The sequence below is a fragment of the Dermacentor albipictus genome, chromosome 1 (genome assembly GCF_038994185.2).
Source record: "Dermacentor albipictus isolate Rhodes 1998 colony chromosome 1, USDA_Dalb.pri_finalv2, whole genome shotgun sequence".
Classification (NCBI taxonomy): domain Eukaryota; kingdom Metazoa; phylum Arthropoda; class Arachnida; order Ixodida; family Ixodidae; genus Dermacentor; species Dermacentor albipictus.
Window position 1 is genome coordinate 191,206,566 of NC_091821.1, and position 25,790 is coordinate 191,232,355.

The following is a 25,790-nucleotide window of genomic DNA, read 5'->3' on the forward strand; positions in this document are numbered from 1 at the left end:
GGCTCAACGCCTCCGTGTAACTATCCCCTTCACTTGCCTCCGTCCCGTCTTTTCCTGCTGTTTTGCTTGTCTCCGGCCCGGCTTTTGTCGTTTTTGTCGTGTCTGACGTTCGTGCCGGCTCTGGGCCCAATGTGCGAAAAACACGGCGTCCCTCGACACCAAGACATTGCAGCAGAATGGCCTTTTTCCGTAGCGGCGGTTGCGCGTCCATCCCCGTCGCTTCAAGAAAATTTGTGAAATCATCGCGCCACTGCTCCCATGGAATTGTCGCATCTCTAGGAGTCTCCAGGAAAGGCGGTAATGGCGGTAGTCCGTACGCTGCCATTTCGTAGGTGACGCCCCTTGGAACAGCACGGAGCCAGGTAAGGGAAAACAGTTCGTCGCTAGCTCGCTAGCTTCGCCGACTGCGCCAGCTTGTTGTGACGCGAAGCGCCAACTGATAAGACAAGACGATGCATTGACGGGGAACCACGGAACTCGCCTTTATTCCGATGGCAATCGCTTATATACACTTGATATAATTGACAGCGCCCCCTATACACAACACTTATACATATAGGTACGTCTTTCAAGAATCAGAGGCAGAATCAGAGGCAGAAATATGGAGCAATTCGAGGCCTCAGCGAACTCTGACCTCAAGGAACACTTCAAGTTCAAGCTTTATAATGTCCCCGTTGCCCCTTTAGTGTGTAGCAGGCGCCTAAAAGTTCACTAAATATGAACCTTGGTTTACACTTTGTACTTACAAAAATTCTCACTTCTCTTCACCGCGCAACACAACTGTGCTGCAGTGAAGACATTATAAAACACATATACTTGTTCAACCGACAAAGTAAAGTTGCGTCTGCACAAGATTGACCAGGCGCTGGTAGAAGGCGCAATGGGGGGACAAGGGAGTGCAGAAATTAAGACAGAATCGTTGCGGGACGTCGATTCTATTTGAGCGGTGTTGCCTTTCTTACATTTCGCGTGTGCGTTAGAACAGAGGCGCTATGCAGGAAGCCTGGATCTCATGAGTCCGCGCTACGGTAGCCGCTAAAGTGCAGAGTTCACGGAAGGAGTAGTTAATAAAACGTTTATATTAAAAAAATCATGGAGGCCAGCCAAAGAGCACCCTGCAGTCGCTACTTGTCCGATATAAACAGTGAGGACAGCGCGCTAGCGAGTCAGCGCCCCTCTGTGTAAGCAAAGTTGCACAGTAGAGTGGTTCTCAAGCTGAGAAGGCTCAGGCACTCCGAAAGCAATTTGCTCCGGCTTTTATGTGCGTAAGAACGCCAGGGTCTATTCTTGCTTTCCCTTCTTTGCAAAATATCGGTCATTCTATCATGGTGGAAGCAAACTTCCATTTTAGAAGGCAACGAGTTCCCAGGTGCACTCTGAAGCGGACGATATCGCTTTTTTTCGAAGGCGTTCAAGGTTCACTATTAATATTTTCAATAAGCAAGACGCATACCATGTTTCCGTGATATCCTATAGTTTAGATTGACGGATAGTGCCATGGTTCTGTTCCAGCAAATTATACACTTTCTGCTAGTGATAGCCATAAGCGACGCGTACTCCTGTTATGGCATTTTGAACGTACTGTAAGGTAATGCACCTAAACGTGGCCCTAAAATTGATCCACCACGAAAAGTGCCTTCCTTAAGGAATAGAAATGAAAACTAACCAGTGCAGGGTTTAGCCAGAAAAATCACGTCTACCTGGTGTTCTTATTTGCGCACAAGTCTGCGTTTTACTCGAGACACGCCCCATTTCTGGTCTATACGAAGAAGCCGCTGAGCTGCAGGGACTCCTCTGTTAAGTTGAAGCCTTCTAAGGAACATGCGAACATTTCTAGGGAAATCGTGATTATTTTTGGTATTAAACACGCCTGCAAGCGGCCACTGGTAAGTTTACAGGAATAAAAATATGCTATACGTATTCGCGTACAGCACGCTCTGAAGCGAAATGCTGAAGGACGGTTGAGCAATGTCTCGCCAACGTTTGAGCAGGAAGGCGTCGCGCAAAGTCCCGCTCGCCCATTGTGTGAGTAATGGACTTCACGCCGCCTGAGTTCGGGGTCAGCACGTGCATCCTGTCTCCCCTGGTTCGTCTTTACATTTGCCTTCTTGCAGCTCGCTTCTGACGATATTATCAAACGTTCTGCCTCTCGCTCCTTACTCCGTCTCCCGTGTCGTCTTTCGCGCTTCACCGTTTCGGTTCTTTCAAAATGAAATTCTTTTGGGTCTCCCACTGTGTTTGACGTCCATCGGTTTGTCTCCCAGTACACAAGTCCTAACCCGGAAAATATGTTACAATACACTGGGCCGTTACCGCTGACACCCTGTAATCAAAATTGGGCCTATCCGAGAGATTGCAATCAAAGAAGCTGACTTAGTTACTGATCTTGATACCAGCGCCAGACATCTCTCCTCGCAAGGGCTTTAATGTGTTACGAAAGAGATGCGTAGTGTGAGCTAACGTCATAGTTAAGAATTAAGTAAAGTGCCTACCTTTAAACGGTTTTGTGCAGTGGTATCTCGAAATCCCCTATTAGTGATTGCTCTCATCGCCATTTCTTGGAGTGTAAGAAGCGCATTTAGATTTGTGTGGGTTGTTGTATGCCAAACCAACAAGCAAGGATTGTATTAAAGCAAAGTGGAGTTGTTTATCTAGCCGCAGTGGCAAGAAATCTCTCACCATGCTTATTACGCCTGCTGTGTGGGAGACTTTAATAATACAGCTCAACTTATATTTTTTCTTTATTGTGTCTTTATTATGATGGTATCAGTAAAGGCGGAACATACTTCTGTGCTTGACGCGACCTGCTACGGGGGTCCTTCAGCGCCGTTATTGCCATCCTAGAATGGCTGTTCCTGGTATCACTGCTGCAATGCATAAGACAATCAGCAATACACCGATCGCGGGAACGCTTTGGCCGTGGATCTGCCTATCTAGCCTGTTGTCTGTTTCAGCGCATTTAGTAAGCTGAACACAACCCCGAAATACGATTAAGCTCACTATGCCTTAGAATATTCTTTAATTGAGAATGTTTCAAGTTTCTACAAAGCTTCACTCTATATCGGCATCAATAGAAGCCGATATTTCTATGCGATAAGCTTCTTGATTGCACCTACCGGGATCATTACATCGGCAAGGGTGATTTGCGACAAAGAGGAGACGGCTAAAGTCGACCTTTAGTAAACAACGAATACATTTCAAAAACACTACGTATGATTTAAAATGCAGACACATGTGTGAAAAGTCGCTCGCAACTCATATTCACAACTGAATATGAATGCCCTAGCAAATCTTGCATCGACGGATCATCCGCCTTGCGAGCCGTTAAAACGACTTATTCAGCTTCTGTGAAGCTATGATCTTAGGGATCTCTCTTAGCAGAGTGACTGTGCGGGCAAGACGCCATTGCGGAGGAGGCACAGGACACGATATTCAGAGGGGCGCGCCACGTTCTTTGTGGCGTGACCAAGCCCGCTTTATAGTGATCGGGCGAAGCACTTGTGCAGCGTAGGAACAGAGTCGTTTACGAAAGGCCCAAGCCGAGTGTATCTTATGGCGTGGACCAGGCACAGTCAGTGCTGCAGCGTGTCCAGAGAGCGTGCAAATCCGGCGACTGTAGTGCACACGGGGTGGAATACTAAGCAGGAGCTCGCTGGCGCTGACGCTTGCGGCAGAGGTGAGAAAGTGTACTCCATTAAGCGCTCGATAACCACAGACGTGATAGGGGTTTTGGCATGCTTTCACTCGTTTTCATCTTTTCATTAAGAGCGTGCAGCTCTATAGACTTGTGCGGGCAGTCGCATCCCGCTTCATTTCTCCTGTTACTGATATTGCTAATATTAATCCTTGATCTAAATTACTCGATGAGACGGCCATTAGCTCTGCAAGAAATGCTTAATTGGATAATGAACATAATTACAGTAATTAACGTTTCGATTAATTATTTTAAGGCCCATATCTTAATCTACGAATTGTATCTAGTGAGTCCGCAAGGCGTATCCGCTTGAAACGAATTCTCAAGACTGCACCAGTTTCGAGATATTGATTTTCAAAGTTTTCAACAAAATACATTAGCGTTCCAGTTACTTTTGTGCTTCTATGCTTAAAACAGCGGTCTCAAAAAAAAAAAAGAAAGCAGCTTGAACGCCAATATTTCAACGGACACATTGAAAATTAATCTCTTGAAACTGGTGCCCTCTGGAGAATTCTTTGCAAGTGGACACGCCTTGCGGACTCACAGGCTGTAATTCGTAGGTTGAAATATGTGCCGTAACGTAATTATATTAAACAATAAATTGGCGTAATTATGTTAATTATTTATTTGAATGTTTTAATTTCTCGTAGAAGTAACAGGCGCCTTATCGAATAATTTAGATCTGGGACTAGGACTTTGCTATCTGCCACAGGTAATTTTTAAAAATTTGGTGCAGTTAGAGAAAAGCACAGTGTATACTTGGAGAACGTGCTACTTTTTACATGCTTTTGTCTTGCGGAATATCCTTCATAAGTAGCACAGAATATAGTCGAACCGTCAGTAGTCATGCATAAGCGGTATGGCTGCTCAGCGTTAAAGGGACTAACAACCAATTTTCATGATACCATTTTTTTTTAGTGCAATGGAAATCTTACCAGTCAGAGTGTTTCATCATGAAGTGCTAACGCGGAAACCACCATAGAACATTTTTTATCAGAATTCTTTGATCTACAGTGAGGATATAGTTGTTCACTAGAAGCATGCTGAAAACGATGATAGGTGAGCGGGATAACGATTATACGACGGCATTAGTGGGAGGCAGACAACAAGTGTGGCCGTAGTTGTAACAAAATACGATTTTGTTTATCGAGTCGATGTTCCTCTGATTTACGTTTTCCGAATTGTTAAAATATTTATAATAGTTACGTATTTTCGGGGTTTCCTGTCCAATTGCTTTAGTATTTAACCAGTCAAAACGAAACCAACCAGATCGAAAACGAAACAACACATTTACACGTGATACGGAGTTCAGCGTGTCGCCGTAGTCACGTGTGCGTTTTTCATTTCCGATGCATAGAATAATGCACTGGTGTCTAATAATATACCAACTGCAATTTTAAGCAATAATTATGCTGCACTTAATAACGGTCGCCTTGCGTACAGTAATCTCAGAATACATTCGAAGTACCAAGATTTCACCGCTAGGTCTTACCACTTACTGATTTTTCAGACTTTCTTTGCCAATTTAAAATTATGATTCCTAATTAAATCGTGAACAGCGTGCTGAGTTATATCACTATAAATCATGTTCATTTCATTTCTATCAACATCTCACCACACATTCTGGTTAATTGTGAGTCCCTTTAACGCTGTATGCTAAGGACAGGCAAAAAGTAGTTATTTATTAGGTGTTAAGCATCATCATGAAGTTCAAGAAGGTGGGATTTTCACTTCAGATAACGGTACGCCAACTATGTAGAAACGTCAGTTGCATATGCATATTGTAGTGTGAACAGAAACTGTTACAAGCTAGATAAGGTAAAATGACTAAACTGCAGCCTTCGGCGACAATCGACAATCGAGACTCATGAAGCACCTACTACACATTACCTAGCATGCACGGATACTGTGAAGGCGTGCCGAGAAAGATTTACTGTGCATCGTAGGCTCCCTGTGGGGTTCTATACCATAATCGATGGGTATAATAGCGGCACTAATGAAGGCGTAAGATTTCTTTCTTCGTCATTCTTCATGGCTTCTTTTTTCCCCCGGAATTATAACGCAAAGCAGTTCATTTCTTTCCGGTCGGGCTGCACCATCTTGTCTTCCCAAGGAGCGTGTTTTCCCGAAAGCAATAATACTAATGATGCATCTCATCTTCCATTTTCTTTGTGCTTTAGAGCGCAGATTACTTTCTGGAACTGCCCTTGTTCCTATGGTAATCAAATTTTAGAGATAACAAAAAATAAAAGATATCACTACGTAAAAAATAAGGTCTAAGAACATCATAGAGTTCACGCAAATGAATAACCAAATGATAAAGACAAACATGTTTGCTGTCATTACCATGGTACTATAGCGTCTATAACTCGGAAGAATAAAAACGAAGGGAAGGGAGGGGGGAGTGCCGGATGTGCGTGAGTGCCGTTGATGCACAACTTATCCTTAAGCGGATATTCAATTTGCCTAATATTTAGGGACTCAGTCTGCATAATACACTTTACACTAATATAGCTATAAAAATGGGAGTCTGGTCTTAACGCTGTGTACACTTAACATATAACAGGACTCCTCTGGTTGATGTACTGAGTATAGCCAAAACGCCCTCGTCTTTTGCCTATTGCATTGTTTTTTCGTTGGCGGGGTCACAGAAGTAGAAGTATGCCGAACAGAATGGCGTGCCCAACAGCATATTGCCGTCCGTCCGTCCGTCCGTCCGTCCGTCCGTCCGTCCGTCCGTCCGTCCGTCCGTCCGTCCGTCCGTCCGTCCGTCCGTCCGTCCGTCCGTCCGTCTGTCTGTCTGTCTGTCTGTCTGTCTGTCTGTCTGTCTGTCTGTCTGTCTGTCTGTCTGTCTGTCTGTCTGTCTGTCTGTCTGTCTGTCTGTCTGTCCGTCTGTCCGTCTGTCCGTCTGTCCGTCTGTCCGTCTGTCCGTCCGTCCGTCCGTCCGTCCGTCCGTCCGTCCGTCCGTCCGTCCGTCCGTCCGTCCGTCCGTCCGTCCGTCCGTCCGTCTGTCTGTCTGTCTGTCTGTCTGTCTGTCTGTCTGTCTGTCTGTCTGTCTGTCCGTCTGTCCGTCTGTCCGTCTGTCCGTCCGTCCGTCCGTCCGTCCGTCCGTCCGTCCGTCCGTCCGTCCGTCCGTCCGTCTGTCTGTCTGTCTGTCTGTCTGTCTGTCTGTCCGTCTGTCCGTCTGTCCGTCTGTCCGTCTGTCCGTCCGTCCGTCCGTCCGTCCGTCCGTCCGTCTGTCCGTCTGTCCGTCTGTCTGTCTGTCTGTCTGTCTGTCTGTCTGTCTGTCTGTCCGTCCGTCCGTCCGTCCGTCCGTCCGTCCGTCCGTCTGTCTGTGTAACTAGTCGCTAGGTTTTGTTGAGTAATGCGATGTCTCGAGCATGTTTTTTTTTTAATTCTACCCTTGCCGTAACACTGCTTTTGTATCTCAATTGGTTTTTGGTTCAAGGTCCCTTGCAGGTGGCCGACAACGGGAGCTAAACGCATTTCATGCTTAAAATTAATTCAATGTTTGGGTTTTAAACGCACAATCAGCCGTGGCGTGGTGATGCAACGGCTAGCGCTGCGCTGCTAAGCCCCAAGACAAGAGATAAAATCCGGGCCGTGGCGGCCGCATTTCGATAAGGGCGAAAGTGCGAAAGTGCTCATGTACAGTCGCGGACAGAATAAAATGGACCACGGGATCTCCGAAAACGCTCAATTTCCCGAGCAGCCTGTAGCAGTAACCAGTAAAACTGCCCACGACAACGTTGTTAGCATATTCTAGTCGAGGTCCAAAATGCAAATACCAGATTGCGTTGTGAGGTTGCGGGGATATTCAGCTTTTTCTTAGATTTCATGGTCCGTAATATTCTGTCCGCGACTGTACCTTCCTTTGTGCGCACCTGAAACAACCGTCAGCGGAAGTTTTCAGCATGCCAAACACCGATGTTGGAAGGGAGAAAACTGCCAGATCTCTCTCTACAAAGTAATGGCCGCCACTTAGGCGTACACGACCGGCAGAAGAGCCACAGCAGAAGCAGCCCCCAGTACAGCAAGGTGCTGTATCCGAGGAGTCGCGGAAGACAGATGAGCAAGTGATAACTCTCCTTAGGCTCTTACTGAATGCCATACGTGTGTTGCTAAGCAACATGCACACACCGTCTACCAGAAGTGCTCTTCAAGTACTGCACGTCTGAGTTTGGTGCTGGCAACCCTTAAATAGATCATGGCTTCCCAGCCGCTGTCTTTCAGGGATGAGGTCCGAAAAGCAGCCATTTTTCAGTGAAATGCCCCGGAGCCAGAGCGCGCATTTCGGATTTCCGTCGCTTCGTGTATGCTAATCTGTTTCCCATTAGCGTCATTTGCGAGCCGAACTTATCAAACACGATCTGGCTTTCGGGATACGAATTGTTTATGTCGTCAACTGTTGATGAAAGCAATAAGGTTTTGGTGTTTAGTCACCGGACCTCACATACATTCATCGGCCTGTGCCACATAATGACGATAATCAATATATATGCCTAAGAGTAGAGAAAAAGAATTTTACCTTTACTGTTGTGGGCGCGTACACCTATCGCCGTAAAGTCGATTTGGTCACAAGAGATTACGAGACATCCTGTCCTCGACTCCCGATCCGTGTCCCGAGCCATGGGGCCGCAGCTTCCGAGAATGAAGATCTTCTGGCCAAAGGCGTCTTATTATGTGGGCTCTAACCGGTCTGCATAAATGCAAGATGATAAGCTCGAAGGAGCGACCGTTGTCAGCCACACACAATGCCACAAGCGCCACATGCAAGCCACTCTCATCGCCCGGACTGTACAAATTCAAATAATCTGACAACGCTCTATCTAAAGAAAATCCTGAAACACAAGAGTCACGTTGATTTGGACAAGTACTAAGAAACTTCCAATTACGTGTCCTTGCAGATAGGCACAAACGGGGTTTATGTAATGAAGTTAAGTAATCATGCATTAGAGCTTCCTCAGGTCAGGAAGGCGAAGGGGGATCTGGCCTTGAATAATTCATATCCGCAACACTTAGCACCACATAGCTACATGATCAATACATAATGCAAAATTGGGAAATGAACAAAAGGGAAGACCATCTACAACCCTTATCACGTTCCTAAATTGCCTCAGGAGGCGTGACCTATTATGATTTTCATCTAGCGCACTTCTAAATGGTGCTAATACGACGCAGCGTGATTAGAAAAAATCACCAAATCCAACCTACAATAAAACACCTTTCACAATATCCTGTCAACTATCCAAAACAAGTCGCAATGAAGCTTACATTGAGGCCTTTTATATTCAGCCTACATCTCCGTGCAACTAAAGAAAATGAAAACACTGACGCCTTCCTTTGTCGAGCGCTCAGCTGTCATGATTTCATGAAAGTAAACATGAAATTTAAAAAAGATGTCTGCCATGCCACTAGCAGAAGAGACCAACGATGTCCTCTAATCAAAGCTCCTAAACTTAAACGCTCTCGAAATTAATATTATCGAAGAAATTGAACCTCATGAACGCAATCCTACAAAACGTGCCTCGAAAAGCACTCCTGCCAAATCAAACGTGACTCGTTATGAAATCCCGCAAAAGCATAATGTCACGTGGTAGGGACGGTGAAGAAAGAAGCAGTACGGTGGAATACAAAACTAGCTTTTATTGGGCGAACCTGTGCCCACAAAACAGGCTACACTTATAGCACAACGAAAGCGGCGAACACGCTCGGCGATCGTCGAAAATCTGATCAGCGGGTCAAGCGCGTCGGCTTTTATAGAGCAGTCGTCGAATGTTCCAGACTAATCGTTGGGACCCGCATGCCTTCTAGAATGTTCTACACCATTCGCGTCAAGTGATGAAATCAGATAACACAAGGTTCGGCGACAACAGACAGCGGATAGAAGCATCGACAACTTTCCAGAAACTTCCGATAAATGCAGGCGCGTCCCGCGCTGTGCGATAACATTTGCTAGGCGGCAAAACGTGTCGCTCGATAAAGATAAGTACACGCGTCATTACCCCCCTCTTAAAAGCATCGACCCGATGCTGCAAACAAACAAAAGTAATAAACAAAAGCACTCGCAGCAAAGAAAAGAACAAAAATGACGAAGTTCGTCAGCGTCCGTAAAACGGTTTAAGGCGCACCACGTGGACCACTTCAGATCGTGCGCGGCGCCGCTGTGAATGCGAAATGCCGTCTGGCACGACCTCATAGTCCAGAGCGCCAATACGTCGGATGACCTTGTAGGGTCCGAAATAGCGTCGGAGTAGTTTCTCACTGAGTCCTCGTCGGCGTATCGGGGTCCATACCCAAACACGGTCGCCAGCCTGGTACTCGACGAAGCGTCGTCGGAGGTTGTAGTGTCGGCTGTCGGTCCTCTGCTGGCTCTTGATCCGCAGGCGGGCGAGCTGTCGGGCTTCTTCGGCGCGATGGAGATAGCTAGCGACGTCAATGTTCTCTTCGTCAGTTACGTGCGGCAGCATGGCGTCAAGCGTCGTCGTCGTGTTCCTGCCATAAACCAGCTTAAACGGCGTGATCTGTGTTGTTTCTTGCACCGCCGTGTTGTACGCGAAGGTGACATACGGCAGGACCGCGTCCCACGTCTTGTGTTCGACGTCGACGTACAGGCTCGTCCACTCTTAGGGTGAACACGGCTCACCGTGGCCGCGCTCCGCGGGGCGCCAGTGTGTCCGGGGCGGCGGCGCATCGAAGCAAAGCGGCGCAGGCGCACACGGACCCAGGGGAGGTGCCTCGCGTCGTCTGCTACAGCGCTGGAGCGCGCCGCCTCTTGCTTTGCTGTACACTTCGCTAGACCCAGGTGACTGAGTGCCCGAGGCGGCATTGCGGGAGGGCGCACTTCACTAACTGGAGCATTTTCCAGCTGGTTCCGTCTACAGCTTGTGAACAGCCTGCTTAATCAATATACATAAACAGAAGCAAGCTTCTCACCACTTAGCATGTTTTTTCATAAGTGATGGGGGTAAAAATACAGTCATTTTTTTCGCGTTCTTTATTAGACTGGGTGGGGCGTAGAGGCGACGCTTGATAGTCGTGGCAGGGACGTCAGCCAGCGTGAGGCTGTTCTTAATTTCTCGAACGGTGGCAGCCGGGTTTGCAGCAGCCGCCGCAACAATGGTCACTCTTTGCCGTGCTTTACGGGGAGCATCCGCAATTCTTCCATCCTTCTTGTAAGCCTGGACGATTCTATTTACAGTTTTCAGTGGCCTTTTTGTCATCTCCGATATAACGCGTTGAGAATAGTTTTGTAGGCACAGATCTACAATGCGTCGTCTTTCTTTTTCCAGTACCCGCGACATGGCTAGTTTCCAAAGCGCACCGGGGAAATGAAATTATCCTGCACTGTTACAGCGTTTTTATCGCCGAAGGGCCATGGGAAACAGCAACCGAACAAAATGCAATTCATCATGAAAGTCGACGGAAATGGGTTTAGTGGAAACACCTCTGGCGTCTTTCGATTTGGCGAGTCATCCCAGAAACTGTAACTCCTGAGTGGCCAGTCACTCAGTTGAGTAGTCGTTGGCTGCACCGCATCATCATATTAAGCTAGTATGGGGTAGCATGACCTACGCAAAAAAAAAAGGGGGGGGGGCTCAGCGGTTGATCGGGCTGACGCCCATGGTCAGTTAAAAAGTAGACTGGCCTTAACACAGCAATCTGGCCTGGGCCGGGCTTAGCGTTTACAAACGGCGAGTCCGTTTGCCGACCACCGGCATGCTGTGGGCAGACGGCACCATGCCGGCCTCATGACCGTCGGTTTAAATGTCGTGGCCGCCTTCGTCCAACACACGGACCGGCCACTTCCCCACGACGGCAACAGCATCGCTTGTCCGCGGCAAGGGTTCCTGTGCCGTATTCATATTTGGGTTTTACCCACACAGCATAGCCCACCCCCGCCTACCCCCTAAAAAAAAGAAAGAAATAAATTCCTCCTAATCTCCAAATTTATCCGATGCCCACCTCTATGGCGTGACTCAATGCGTCGCTTGGGGACGTATACCGCACAATTAGCAAATTATTATATGCTAGTGAGAATATGCATATGGCCCATTCTGAGGAAATATTGAAATGAAATAGAAGCGAATAACAACCTAATTACCCGGCAAGACGTAATTTAAGCTGGAAAACAGACATGTAGATTATAGATTTTCCACTTTATTTACCTATTATAAACGGGCGGAAACAGCATTCGCATGCGGTGTGCATTGATTCCAAGTAGAGAAAAAAAAACAAAAAAAATACGTCGGCGCCATATGTTTTACTTCACCTAATCAATGTAATCAAATAATTGACCGACGATTCCTCAAAATGAGAATGCGACATCTCGCGTCAGGTAGCCGTCAGAGGACCGGCACCGCATCGGTGATTTTACACAAGCTGTGACAGCAAAAATGAATTTAGTTTTTTTATAGGATGCAGAACGATGAAAAGGGGGAGTAAAATCGCCGCCAAATCAGTTGCTATGTCGGGGAGAGCACTTTCCTACATCGCGTAAAGCGCTCCATGCTCTCCTACCAGCGACATTAACGCGTCAATAAGAGAGTGCGAAGCAGCTGAGATCACTTCTTAGTTGTTGTCGAAGTAATAGTATTGCCCTCCTTAATGGTAAAATCTATGGCAAAAATGATGATGCGTGATTGAACAATCGCTCTCTAACTTTCTGCGAAATTTATAGCGGGTTTCGGTCGTTTTCTTAAGTCAATTAAGCACATTCGTTCTAGCATCAAGACATGCGCGAAACGGTGCGCTAGGCTCATCCTATGATGACTCCAACCAAGATCGCGCCTAATAGGTTTCTCCGTATGCACTACACCAAGTGCTGTGAGAGTAAAATAAGAGGGCCCCAGCCTAATAAAGAACGCGAAAAAAATAACTGTATTTTTACCCCCATCACTTATGAAAAAACATGCTAAGTGGTGAGAAGCTTGCTTCTGTTTATGTATATTGATTAAGCAGGCTGTTCACAAGCTGTAGACGGAACCAGCTGGAAAATGCTCCAGTTAGTGAAGTGCGCCCTCACGCAATGCCGCCACGGGCACTCAGTCACCTGGGTCTAGCGAAGTGTACAGCAAAGCAAGAGGCGACGCGCTCTAGCGCTGTAGCAGACGACGAGAGGAACCTCCCCTGGGTCCGTGTGCGCCTGCGCCGCTTTGCTTCGATGCGCCGCCGCGCCGGACACACTGGCGCCCCGCGGAGCGTGGCCACGGTGAGCCGTGTTCACCCTAGAGTGGACGGGCCTGTACATCGCTAGCATGTCGGCGAGGGTCTTATTCAGCCGCTCCGTAAGACCATTCGTCTGCGGGTGGTAAGCCGTTGTCCTCCTGTGCCTTGTCTGACTGTATTTCAGAGTGGCTTGGGTGAGCTCCGCTGTAAAGGCCGTTCCTCGGTCGGTGATGAGGACTTCTGGGGCGCCATGTCGCAGCAGGATGTTTTCGACAAAGAATTTCGCGACTTCGGCTGCGCTACAGTTCGGCAGTGCTTTTGTTTCAGCGAAGCGGGTGAGGTAGTCCGTCGCCACGACGATCCACTTATTTCCGGTTATTGACGTCGGAAAGGGTCCCAGCAAGTCCATCCCTATCTGCTGGAATGGTCGGCGAGGAGGCTCGATTGGCTGTAGTAATCCGGCTGGCCTTGTCGGCGGTGTCTTGCGTCGCTGACAGTCTCGGCATGTTCTGACATAACGGGTGACGTCGGCGGTCAGGCGCGGCCAATAATACTTTTCTTGTATCCTCGATAGTGTCCGGGAAAATCCGAGGTGTCCAGCGGTCGGATCGTCATGTAGGGCGTGCAGTACTTCTGGACGAAGTCTTGACGGGACAACAAGAAGGTAATTTGCGCGGACTGGTGAGAAGTTCTTCACGAGTAGACTGTCTTGAAGCGTGAAGGAAGATAATCCGCGCTCAAATGCCCTGGGGACAACGTCGGTGTGCCCTTCCAAATAATCGACGAGGCCTTTAAGTTCCGGGTCCGCTCGTTGTTGCTCGGCGAAGTCTTCCGCGCTTATTATACCAAGGAAGGCGTCGTCACCCTCGTCATCTTGCGGCGGCGGGTCAATGGGGGCGCGTGATAGGCAATCGGCGTCTGAGTGTTTTCGTCCGGACTTGTATGTTACAGTGATGTCGTATTCTTGTAGTCTGAGGCTCCACCGTGCTAGCCGTCCTGAGGGATCCTTTAAATTCGCTAGCCAACACAAGGCGTGATGGTCGCTGACGACTTTGAATGGCCTGCCATATAGGTAAGGGCGAAATTTCGCTGTAGCCCAAACGATGGCGAGGCATTCCTTTTCGGTTGTAGAATAATTGCCTCTTCCGCTTTTGACAACGACCGGCTAGCGTAAGCTATCACGTGTTCATGTCCATCTTTTCTCTGGACCAGGACGGCGCCGAGGCCTAGGCTACTGGCGTCAGTGTGGATTTCGGTATCGGCGTTCTCGTCGAAGTGCGCAAGTACGGGCGGCGACTGCATGCGTCGTTTGAGTTCTTGAAATGCCTCGGCCTGCGGCGTTTCCCACTTGAACTCGACGTCACATTTAGTTAGCTGTGTCAGCGGCTCAGCGATGCGTGAAAAGTTCTTGACAAATCGCCTGTAGTAGGCGCACATGCCAAGAAATCTACGCACTGCCTTCTTGTCGATGGGCTGTGGGAACTTTGCTATGGCAGCTGTCTTCTGCGGGTCGGGGCGGACTCCAGATTTGCTGATGACGTGGCCTAAAAATAGAAGCTCCTCGTAAGCGAAGCGGCACTTTTCCGGCTTCAGAGTAAGTCCTGATGTCCTGATGGCCTCTAGTACTGTTGCCAGCCGCCTAAGGTGAACGTCGAAATTTTCGGCGAAGACGACGACGTCATCCAAGTATACGAGACAGGTCTGCCACTTCAATCCTGCTAAAACCGTGTCCATCACGCGCTGGAACGTTGCAGGCGCCGAGCACAGTCCGAATGGCATAACCTTGAACTCGTAGAGGCCGTCTGGGGTGATGAAGGCGGTCTTCTCGCGATCTCTTTCGTCGACTTCTATTTGCCAATAGCCAGACTTGAGATCCATGGACGAGAAGTATTTAGCGTTGCAGAGCCGATCCAATGCGTCGTCTATCCGTGGGAGGGGGTATACGTCCTTCTTCGTGATCTTGTTCAGACGCCGATAATCGACGCAGAAACGTAGGGTTCCGTCCTTTTTCTTTACCAGAACAACAGGGGATGCCCACGGGCTTTTCGATGGCTGGATGATGTCGTCGCGCAGCATTTCGTCGACTTGTTCTCTTATAGCTTCACGTTCTCGCGCCGAAACTCGGTAAGGGCTCTGACGGAGTGGTCGAGCGCATTCCTCGGTGATTATGCGATGCTTGGCGACTGGTGTTTGTCGAATCCTCGATGACGTCGAAAAGCAGCCTTTGTATCGTCGGAGCAGACTTCTGAGCTGCTGTTGTTTAATCATAGGGAGATTTGGATTAATGTCGTAGTCTGGTTCGGGAACCATGGTCGTCGGGGTAGATGCGGCGGAATCCGAGAGGACAAACGCATTACTTGTTTCCAGAATTTCCTCGATGTACGCGATCGTCGTGCCCTTGTTGATGTGCTTGAACTCCTGGCTGAAGTTTGTCAGCAACACTTCAGTTTTCCCTCCATGCAGTCGAGCGATCCCTCTTGCGACGCAAATTTCACGGTCTAGCAGTAGACGTTGGTCGCCTTCGATGACGCCTTCTACGTCAGCGGGTGTTTCGGTGCTGACCGAAATAACAATGCTGCTGCGAGGCGGGATGCTCACTTGATCTTCAAGCACACTCAAGGCGTGGTGACTACGAGGGCTCTCCGGCGGCATTGCTTTATCTTCCGACAGCGTTACTGACTTCGACTTGAGGTTGATGATTGCGCCGTGTTGGTCCAGGAAGTCCATACCGAGAATGACGTCTCGTGAACACTGTTGGAGAATAACGAAGGTGGCAGGGTAAGTCCCGTCATGAATTGTTATTCTTGCCGTGCAGATCCCAGTCGGCGTGATGAGGTGTCCTCCAGCGGTGCGAATCTGAGGGCCTTCCCATGCGGTTTTCACTTTCTTCAACTGGGCGGCGATGTGTCCACTCATTACGGAGTAATCGGCCCCTGTGTCGACTAAGGCAGTGACTGCGTGGCCGTCGAGAAGCACGTCGAGGTCGGTTGTTCTTTGTCTGGCATTGCAGTTAGGTCTTGGCGTTGGATCACGGCTGCGTCGTGTTGAAATGAAGTTGGAACGTCGCATCGTCAAGTCGTCTTTCGTCGGTGTAGTTTTGGCTTCCAGACTTCGTCGGGACGGCGGCGTGTCGTCATTAGGTCGTCGAGATGGTTTCTTCGTCGTCTTCGTCGGCGGCGGAGGATCTTCGTCAGTTCGACGAACAGCAACCGCACCTCCATCGGTTGCTGCTTTTAGTTTTCCGGGTATGGGCTCGCTGACCGGCCCCGGGCTGGGCCAGTGTATGGTCGGCGCTGCGGCGACAGGTAGCGGCCTGGTGATGGCGAACGGGACGGCCGTCGAGGGCTCCACTGAGTAGCGGCGAGGTAATCGGCGATGTCACGTGGGCGCTCGCCAAGCTGTGGACGCGGCGCGTTGACGGCGAAACCTCGCAGTCCCATCTCCCGGTACGGACATCGTCGGTAGACGTGACCCGCTTCTCCGCAGTGGTAGCAGAGCGGGCGGTGGTCAGGAGCACGCCAGATGTCCGTCTTCCTCGCGTAGGTGCGCTGGGCGACGGGTGGTCGTGCTGGCGGCGGCGGCGGCGGACGACGAAACTGTGGCGTGACAGGGCCCTGGCGCGGTCGCGGAGGGGGTCCTTGACGGCGTGCGACGGCGGCGTAGGTCATCGCTTGCGGCTCACGCTGCGGCGATTCAGGGGCTACTCCAAGTTGTTGTTGGAGCGCCTCACGCACGGCGTCGGCAATCGAAGCCACTTGAGGCTGTGATGATGGGAACAGCTTTTGTAGCTCCTCCCGCACGACAGCTCGGATAGTCTCGCGTAGGTCGTCGGCGGCGAGTGACTGAACTCCGGCGTAGTGGGTAGAGCTTGTACGGCGGTTGAATTGCCGGTTCCGCATTTCGAGTGTCTTCTCGATGCTGGTGGCCTCGCGAAGGAACTCTTCTACGGTCTTCGGTGGGCTTCGTATCATTGCGCCGAAAAGTTCTTCCTTCACACCAGGCATGAGAAGGCGGACTTTCTTCTCCTCAGGCATATCCGGGTCGGCATGGCGGAACAGACGTTTCATTTCTTCCGTGAAGATGGCGACGTTCTCGTTAGGTAGCTGCACTCGGGCGTCCAGCATGGCTTCGGCCCTTTCCTTGCGCACGATGCTCGTAAAGGTGCGCAGGAAGCCGGTACGGAAGAGGTCCCATGTCCTCAAGGTCGACTCCCGGTTCTCAAACCACGTTCTGGCGGCATCTTCTAAGGCAAAGTATACATGCCGCAGCTTGTCGTCGGAGTCCCAGTTGTTAAAAGTCGCGATTCGTTCGTAGGTCTCCAACCAGGATTCTGGGTCTTCAGTCGCTGCTCCATGGAAGGTCGGTGGGTCCCGAGGTTGTTGTAGGATAACGGGGGACGCTGGGGCAGCCATTGAGGTTGTCTTGACCACGATCTTCTTTGTAGACTCAGGTAGAAGTCCGTGCTCTGGGGGCAGTCCTTGCAGTCTGCGGCTAGCACGCTGGTCTTCGGCGATGTTAGTTTTGTCCTCGGGCTTTGGGCTTGGATCGCGGCTTTGCGGGGGCGTTCGGTACATGGACGCACCAGCACCTCCACCAGATGTCACGTGGTAGTGACGGTGAAGAAAGAAGCAGTACGGTGGAATACAAAACTAGCTTTTATTGGGCGAACCTGTGCCCACAAAACAGGCTACACTTATAGCACAACGAAAGCGGCGAACACGCTCGGCGATCGTCGAAAATCTGATCAGCGGGTCAAGCGCGTCGGCTTTTATAGAGCAGTCGTCGAATGTTCCAGACTAATCGTTGGGACCCGCATGCCTTCTACAATGTTCTACACCATTCGCGTCAAGCGATGAAATCAGATAACACAAGGTTCGGCGACAACAGACAGCGGATAGAAGCATCGACAACTTTCCAGAAACTTCGGATAAATGCAGGCGCGTCCCGCGCTGTGCGATAACATTTGCTAGGCGGCAAAACGTGTCGCTCGATAAAGATAAGTACACGCGTCAATAACTTATCCCCCTGTGCTACTTGCGTGTGACCTTCCAAACTGTACGAAACACTGACCCTGTTTGCCTTATAATTCTACAGGTGTTGACACTTAAACTTTGCGCTTCAAACGAGTTTAACCTGAATCGAAAATGCTAATAACCTAACAAAAGAAAGATTGTGGTATTCCTTCCGCTTGTCAAACGTTCAGCGCGCCACTGATCTCCTACAACCTAAATACAACAAAATAATTTGCAACGCTTCTTCCTGATTTCTTTTTCAAGCCCTAAACGAACCCTTTTAGACGAGCTCGAGAGAGTCGCGCACTCCAGGGCTTTCGCAAAGTGTGGTGACGAAGAAGGCAAAAATCGTTCATTCGCCTAACGCCCCTCCTAGCTGCTACTTTAATACATCCTTCTCCGCTTACTAGGAGAGGGGCACAGTGACAGATCCACACGCGCACTGTTGCCTCAGGTGCCAGGCAGTCGTGTTTCTTCAGCCTCGCGAGTGACCGGCTCTTGTAGCAGCCTACAAGGGGCTTCCCTTTGTCCCTCTGCTTACAACGTACGAGACGTACGCAATGTGGTTAGCCGACGGATACTACGCCTGAATGTTCGCGAAACTCTCCCTTTCGCGACGTGCGTCACGCCGATCCCCGATATCTGCAAACACGTAAGCTTGGAATTTGCCCGCCTTCGCATTTTCAGTCTTTGGCTGGAGCCTGACTTTCGTATGCCTCTGTGGCCTTCGCCCTTCGCACGTTTGATTCTAGACGCCTCGACCGCGAACACCTTTCTCTTCTCGTGCCTACGCCTTCTCTTCACCATCTGTTCTGAGCTATCCGAACAGCCATAGGTGGTGTTTTCCGGCACGCCGGCCAAACTTTCCGCCTCCGTGCATACTTGGCCTAACGGCCGGGCCCTCCGTTTCTTGTGCGGGAAATCCGCCGCTCTCTACCCTTTCTCCTCAATTCCGGCTACTAACACGTTGGACTCGTCACAGTACGCAGCTGCCTCCGGAATCATTCCAGGGTCCCCTGACCGCTGCTCAATCTGGGACACACCTATCCGTCTCGGAGTCTCCTCTGGTGTTTTTGCCCTGAAAGCGCCCATATTGGGGAAGGGTTCTCGTTCCGTCAGCGTTTTCTCCGACCTATTCCAAGGGCAATAGCTTACTTGCTCTGCTTGAGATGCGTCACCCTCTTTCTCCTGATGCGTGCCCGGGGAATTTGAAGTCTCCGGTTTAAGATTCCTACGGAAAAACGTGTTACCCTTTTGCTTCGCGGCACCATATCGCGCTTTCTCGCTTCTCCCTGGTTGTCGCGGCGTAGTGCGGAATCTTTTGCGTACGCAGTTATCCTTGGCGAATTCTGCCACTCTCTCTTCTTGGCCTTCGAAGTCGGCGCGAAATTCTAGATCGAAGTGTCTGAAGAAAGCCTTCTTAGCCTTATCCTAGTCTGACGCTTTCTCCTCGGACAAGTAGTCCATGAAGCACTTAGCGATACTTAACGGGATTAGCGCTGGTAATCTCTCGGTCCACAAGTCCCGGCTAACACCTTCTTTCTCACACATACTTCCAAAACCGGTGAGAAAATAAACTGTATCCTCGTCTGCCTCGAAAGTGCGGAGTTGACGTCGCGCTATCTGCTAAGTATCTGAATTTTGTGTTCAAGTTCTGCCATCCTAAGAGCGTGCCGTTGCGCTACCTCCTGCTCGAGCCTTTCGTACTTCTCTGCTTCTCGTTTGCGCGTTTCTGGGTCTTCAGGCTCGCGGATTTCTACTTCTTCCCGCTCGTGCCTCTCGCACTCCTATGCATTTTGTTTTCTCTCAATGATGGCTTCCCAAGCCTCTTCAGCTTCATCGACAGTTACATCTTCTGCCTTCATGACGTCGAGAACTGCTCCTTTCGTTCTTGTGGAGCCAACGGAAATGCCTAATTCATCGCAAATTACAAGGACCTCCTGTATTTCAAATTTCTCCATAGTGAAGTTCTTTGCCTTCAACATTCACTCTTCCTTAAAACTTAAGTTCCTTATTTGAAGCAGGTTAATTTCCAAAGCAGTGCGCACCAGAAAACCCCCATACTCTCTTAGCATCTGCGTTCTCGTACTAGAGGGAGTTCTGGCGACAAGAAGAGCAAACATTAGGCACTAGCTAGCCCGTCCTTATCTCTACCATCACGAGATCGAGTCCTCATTTCTACAATCAGGAGATTGCAGAATTTCTCAGCGCTCCTTCCTTACAAAATTTTTCTGGCCTCTCCGCGGTGAGGCCAGAAAAATTTTGTAAGGAAGGAGCGTTTGTAAGGAACGTCTCGCCTGATCCTGCGAAAGCTCTAATTGTTGCGTTGTTCCTTTCGCAGAGCCAACCGAAAGGCCGAAATGCTCACAAATGTTGAGGAGTTTTTGGATTTTCAACTTCTACATGCTCAAAGTGCACCTTGTGTTCCTTCCACTCTAATAGGTTAGCTCACGAGAGAATTCTTGGTCTAGGAGACAAAATAACCCATAACACCGAACATCATTACCGACTGCCTGCGCTAATGAGTCTGCCGAAAGAGAAGCAAACAGGTAGCACTCACCACACCTATGTAGCCAATGCCAACCGATCCCATAAGCTGTGAGCCACTGTTGTGAAGTCGGCGGACCGCGTGGCAAACGAAGGTTCCATTGGTGTTCGCGTGCCAGGTACTGGGAGAAATAAGGGTTCCGAGCGACGTTGAAGAGAAAGAAAAAAAGATTAAAATAAAAAAAGTACCTGGTTGAGTTTTAGAACACGGCTCCAGCTATCGGAGCAGACTATGGTAGCGTGTTTGCATTTCCTAGCGTCTCTGCATATCCGAGCGTCTCTTCGTGACGGTCACCACGTCATTGCTGTATTGAAGTAAAGTGAATGATGAGGCGTGAACATCAACCGTGACAACTGCATGTCGCTGGTGGGGCATTTCCCGCTCTGAAGGACCGCCAGTCGCCACAGGACATCGAGATGCACGGAAGCGACGATGCATCTCTATCCTCTGATCTTGACGCACGTCAAGAGCAGAGGATTATCTCCTTCCAAAATACGGGATACGATCCAAAGACTGGACTGGACTGAATTTCAGGCTGTCGTGGAAGAACACTGCGAAGCCAATCCGTCTTTTGACTTGGAAGACGCACTCAAGAGCGCCGTGCAAGACACTGTGCGTACTCTCACATGCTCTTCGAAACTGACCGAATTAGATGCGAAACTAAAACGACCTAGAGCAATCTGACGACGTGCTGAACGAAGGTACCGACGCACGAAGACAATGGACGATTTACGGACCGCCAGACTCACACCAAAGATCCAGCGCCGGTTGGACAAGCTCGAATCGCAATGTTAGATTGCCTTCGGTGAGTCGCTAGATCCACGCAAGCACTTATCGCAACTAAGGAGGACGGCGCGCGGTCTCCGGACACCCTCCGCCGTGTAGCGGTTCCCATTCAAGGCTCTAGCCCTCTCTCAAAAGATACCGAAGATTGACGTGGTAGAGGAGTTCTGCACCAGATTATCCGGCCAGCTCACAGCTCCCAACATTCAACCACCTTCGAGTAGTTGTCCGCCACCACCTGATCACCGCATGGATCTACCATTCTCAATCCACGAATTTAAGGCAGCATTAGCTTTGTGTGGCCCTGCATCAGCGCCAGGACCTGATGGAATTCCCAACCGAGCTCTGTGTCACCTGGGTGAGCGAGCGAGAGTTGTTCTCCTTGAGCTGTACAATGAATCTTGGAGAGATGGCACGCTACCCATAAGCTGGAAGACAAGTCGCCATGTTCCACTGCTGACGCCTGGCAAGTCGCCGTTGGAACTCTCGTCATCTCGCCCGAACGTTATGGCAAGTTGTGCGGGCAAAGTAATGGAGAGGATTGTCCTAGGACGCCTAGAGTGGTACTTGGAGTACCACAACACCTATCCGGATGCCATGGCGGGCTTTCGACATGGTCGATCATCGATCGATAATGTCGTCGACCTGGTCACCTAGGTTCATCATGAGAAATGCCGTAAACGTCTCTGTGCTTTTTAGTTCCTCGACATCAAAGGTGCATATGACAACGTTACGCATGAAGTCATCCTCTGCTCTCGAAGAGGTAAGAGTGGGTGGTCGGATGTATCAATGGATACGTAGCTATCTCTCCATGCGGTCCTTTTGTAAGCGCCAAGGAAGGCCATACTTCTCTACATTATAGCCGCTACGGCGTCCTCCAGGGCAGTGTACTTAGCCTGTGTTATTTAATCTAACCCTAATTGCTCTCCTTGAGCACGTGCCAAGCACATCCTACATATGGACGTCTGCAGTAACACACGTACAGTTGCAAGCGAGAATTCAGAGAGCTGCCACTCCAATAGCTATCTACCACCGTAATCGAGGGCTGGAAATTTCCTCCGAGAAATGCGTACTAGTGCCATTTACGCGCAAACCCATGACAAACTACGGCGTAATGATAAGTGGCCAAAGAATACCATATATCCAACCTTGCAAGTTTCTAGGCGTCATGATTGACAGGGACTTGTCATGGAGCCCTCACGTATAATACGTGAAAAAACGGTTGACAGGCTTCTGCCACCTGTTCAAGTTTTTCATTGGCAAGACTTGGGGAATGCCGACAACTGCTATGCTACAACTATACAGGGTGTTTTTTCTGGGCTTTTTGCGCTACAGCTTGCCAGCAACAACCAACGCAGACAAAAGGAATCTACGCACAATACAAAGTGTTGAGGCTCAAGCGCTCCGGATATGTCTAGGCCTGCCTCAGAGTGCATCAACAGTGGCGACTATAGCAATCGCTAGAGACCACCTTGTCAAGACCTACATTTAAATTGAAGTGCTGAGGACCCATATAAGACATCTTGCCAGGACTTCTCGCCACCACCTAGCCTCTCTACCAGCGGACAGACCACGCACCTCTTTAGGCCAAACGATAACCACAAATGGTGAATCATTGCTAGCTTGTGTCACTAGTGCTGCGAGACCTTCGATTCCTCCATAGTGCCTCGCTCAGCCAAAAGCCAACATGAAAGTATCTGGCATCATGAAAAAATACTTATCTATCATCACCAGCCCTTAAACAGGTCACGTTACTACATTTGCACGAGAACTACCATGACTCTACGCATATCTACACTGATGTATCTGCCCTATCCTGCCACAGCTGCAATCGTGATACCAGTGAAACTTACAATCATCAAATTTAAGACGACTCACGCGACAACATCGACGGCAGCAAAGCTTGCAGCTCTGCTGCTCGGTGATGAGCCGCCACACAAGTGGACAATTTTCTGCGACTGAAAAGCGGCACTGCAGTCTCTATACTGTCATCGTTACCGCGCGGAACGCGCGAACAGTTAGTATTTCAGATCACGCAGATACAATGCACCATATAAGTGATACAGGCCATGAAATAACTTTCCAATGGCTTCCTAGTCACCGCGGCACTATGGGCAATGAACAAGCCGATCAAGCTGCCCGTTCAGCCCATAGTGAGGACTCCCACGTAATAATTAATACCACTTTCTAGAACTGACGCAGCACGGAGCTCGCCAGTGCACCACGTCGCAATGGTATGAGCCACATTTCAGGAATTCCCGACGCTACTTCCTTGATCCCACATTAAGCCTTCGAGTCCCATCAAAGCTTCGCCGTGGAGACGCCACGCTTTTGTAGCGACTGTGGTTGGGCGTTGCTTTTACCAAAGACTATGCGTTCCGCATAGGGTAAGCCCACAACGCAACCTGTGGCCACTACGGCCATGAAGAATCGATGGCCATATTTTGTGCGACTGCCGCCCGCAGTACAGTCCACAGAGGGAATACCTTCGCCACGAACTCAACCAGCTGGATGACCGACCACTATCGGAAGAAGAAATTTTACGCCATCAACAGGACCTAACGTCACATAAGAAGGCCGTGTGAACCGGCCTTTGTGTACGTCTCTAACTGGAACGTCCTTCGTGTGTGTGTCTCTGTGTGTGCATTTTTTAAACCCTTTGCTCTTTGTCCTCTTTCTAATCCCTATCTCGCAGCCCCTGTTTAGGGTAGCAAACCGGTGACTAATATCTGGTTAACCTCCCTGCCTTTCTTCTTCATCTCTCTCTCTCCCTGAAACAACCACTTGTGTTCAAACTTAATCCAGAGCACCCTGAACGGAACGGCGTGCCTCATAATCATATCGTGGTTTTGGCACGTAAAACACCAGATTTTTTTCTTTTTTTTTTTGACGTGCCGAAGCCATGATGTGATCATGAGGGTTGATTAAGTTTGACCACCTGGGCTTGTTTAAAGTACATACAATGCAAGGTACATGGACGCTGTTGCCTTCCGCCTTTGTCGGAATGCGTCCGCCGCGGTCGGGAATCGAAGCCGCGCCCTCGTGCTCGCCAACGCCACGCCATACCCGCCGGGCTACTGCGGCAGGTCACGGAAGTTATCTGTGTCTGGTAAAGTTGAAGAGCGTTACGTGTTAATCAAGATGGTACATAAACTTATCTAAGCTGCGAGCGTAAGTTCATGTCTTATCCCAATGAAGCACCATGAAAGATAGCACGCAATTGCGTGGCATATTACCTAGACGCCGCTCTTAGGTGGCAAGAGGCTTTAATAACTGGTCCTCTGAAAAAATCAATGCATTTAGTTCGAGCGCCTAGACCCAGTTAAACGCCCTTTTTTTCTCCTTTCCACAAGAACGGGGCCACTGGCTTCTCTGGCTGCGGCATGAGCTGTCAAAGCTGTAAAACGAAGCATTCGGCAGAAAATTTCGTGCCACGAGTGATTTCTTTAAGACCTTCCGCTTAGATATTAGAAAGTGGTGGACAACATTAGTGGCTACTGCCATACGTTTTTTCCTGAAGCATGCAATGGCAGGGTGCCTAACTGAACGAGAGTTATAAATTGAGTGGTATACCTAAAATTCTACGTGTAAATGGTCGTAAGAGCAGTCCTGTTCCTTCCACACCATCAACCTATTGTCCCTGCCAGGCAGAAAAAATTTACCTGCACATGACACTACGAAACCGTCGTTAACGTAACTAAGGGTACAATCATATACCGCCACTGATTATTTTTCGGCTTCTTATTTTTCGAGGTGCAAGCTTTCGCTGCCTCTACTGTAAGCATGGGTTCTTTAGTACGCTTGTTTACACGTCGGTTGCATCTTAGACATTAATTTGAGAACAGCTAGCATAGTGTTTGCTTTCCTTCTGTGTTCGTATAACGTTTTGCTATGTTTAGGTGCGATATAAGAGAGAGAGAATGAAGAGGAAAGGCAGGGAGGTTAACCAGATATGAGTCTCCGGTTTGCTACCCTACACTGGGGATGGGGGATAGGGGTTAGAAAGATGACAGAGAGGGAAACGCAAAAAAAAAAACGAACGCTCACACATGGAGACACACACACAAAAGGCGTTCCAGTTAAAGTCGTTCACACAGGCCGGTAGATCGCAAGAAGCGCAGAAGCGCTTGCACGGCCTTCTTCTGTGACGGTAGGTCCTTTCGATGTTGCAGAATTCTTTTTTCGGATAGCGGTTGGTCGTCCAGTTGGTCTAGTTCATGGCTGAGGCATGCCCTCTGTGGACTGTACTGCGGGCAGGTGCACAAAATATGGCCAATTGATTCTTCATGGCCGCAGTGGTCACAGGTTGGGGTGTCGGTCATCCCTATGCGGAAGGCATAGGCTTTAGTAAAGGCAACGCCCAACCAAAGTCGATATAAAAGCGTGGCGTCTCTACGGCGAAGCTGTGATGGCGCTCGAAGACTTAATGTTGGATCAAGCGAGTGCAGTCGCGGATTTCTTAAATGTGGCTCATTCCATTGCGACGCGGTGCACTGCCGAGCAAGTAGGCGGAGCTTCCGTGCAGCGTCAGTTCTAGAAAGAGGAATGGGGACGTGGCGCTCCTCAGTATGGGCTGAGCGGGCAG

At 49.4% G+C, this 25,790-nt stretch overlaps 1 protein-coding gene across 4 annotated transcripts in view; it reads right to left on the minus strand.

Annotated features, from left to right (window-relative positions):
- Nucleotides 1-25,790, minus strand: part of Oamb (Octopamine receptor in mushroom bodies) — a 785,439-nt gene that overhangs the window by 721,873 nt on the left and 37,776 nt on the right. Inside the window, exons 2-3 of one of the 4 annotated variants that reach the window (XM_070530690.1) lie at nt 20,435-20,543; nt 8,223-8,393 (exon numbers count right to left, since the gene is read on the minus strand). The exons of 2 other annotated variants lie outside the window; for them this stretch is intronic. The gene's annotated coding sequence lies outside the window, so the exon portion shown is untranslated. The remainder of the gene's footprint in view (nt 1-8,222; nt 8,394-20,434; nt 20,544-25,790) is intronic. One more of the 4 variants, XM_065426751.1, reaches the window with a different exon arrangement.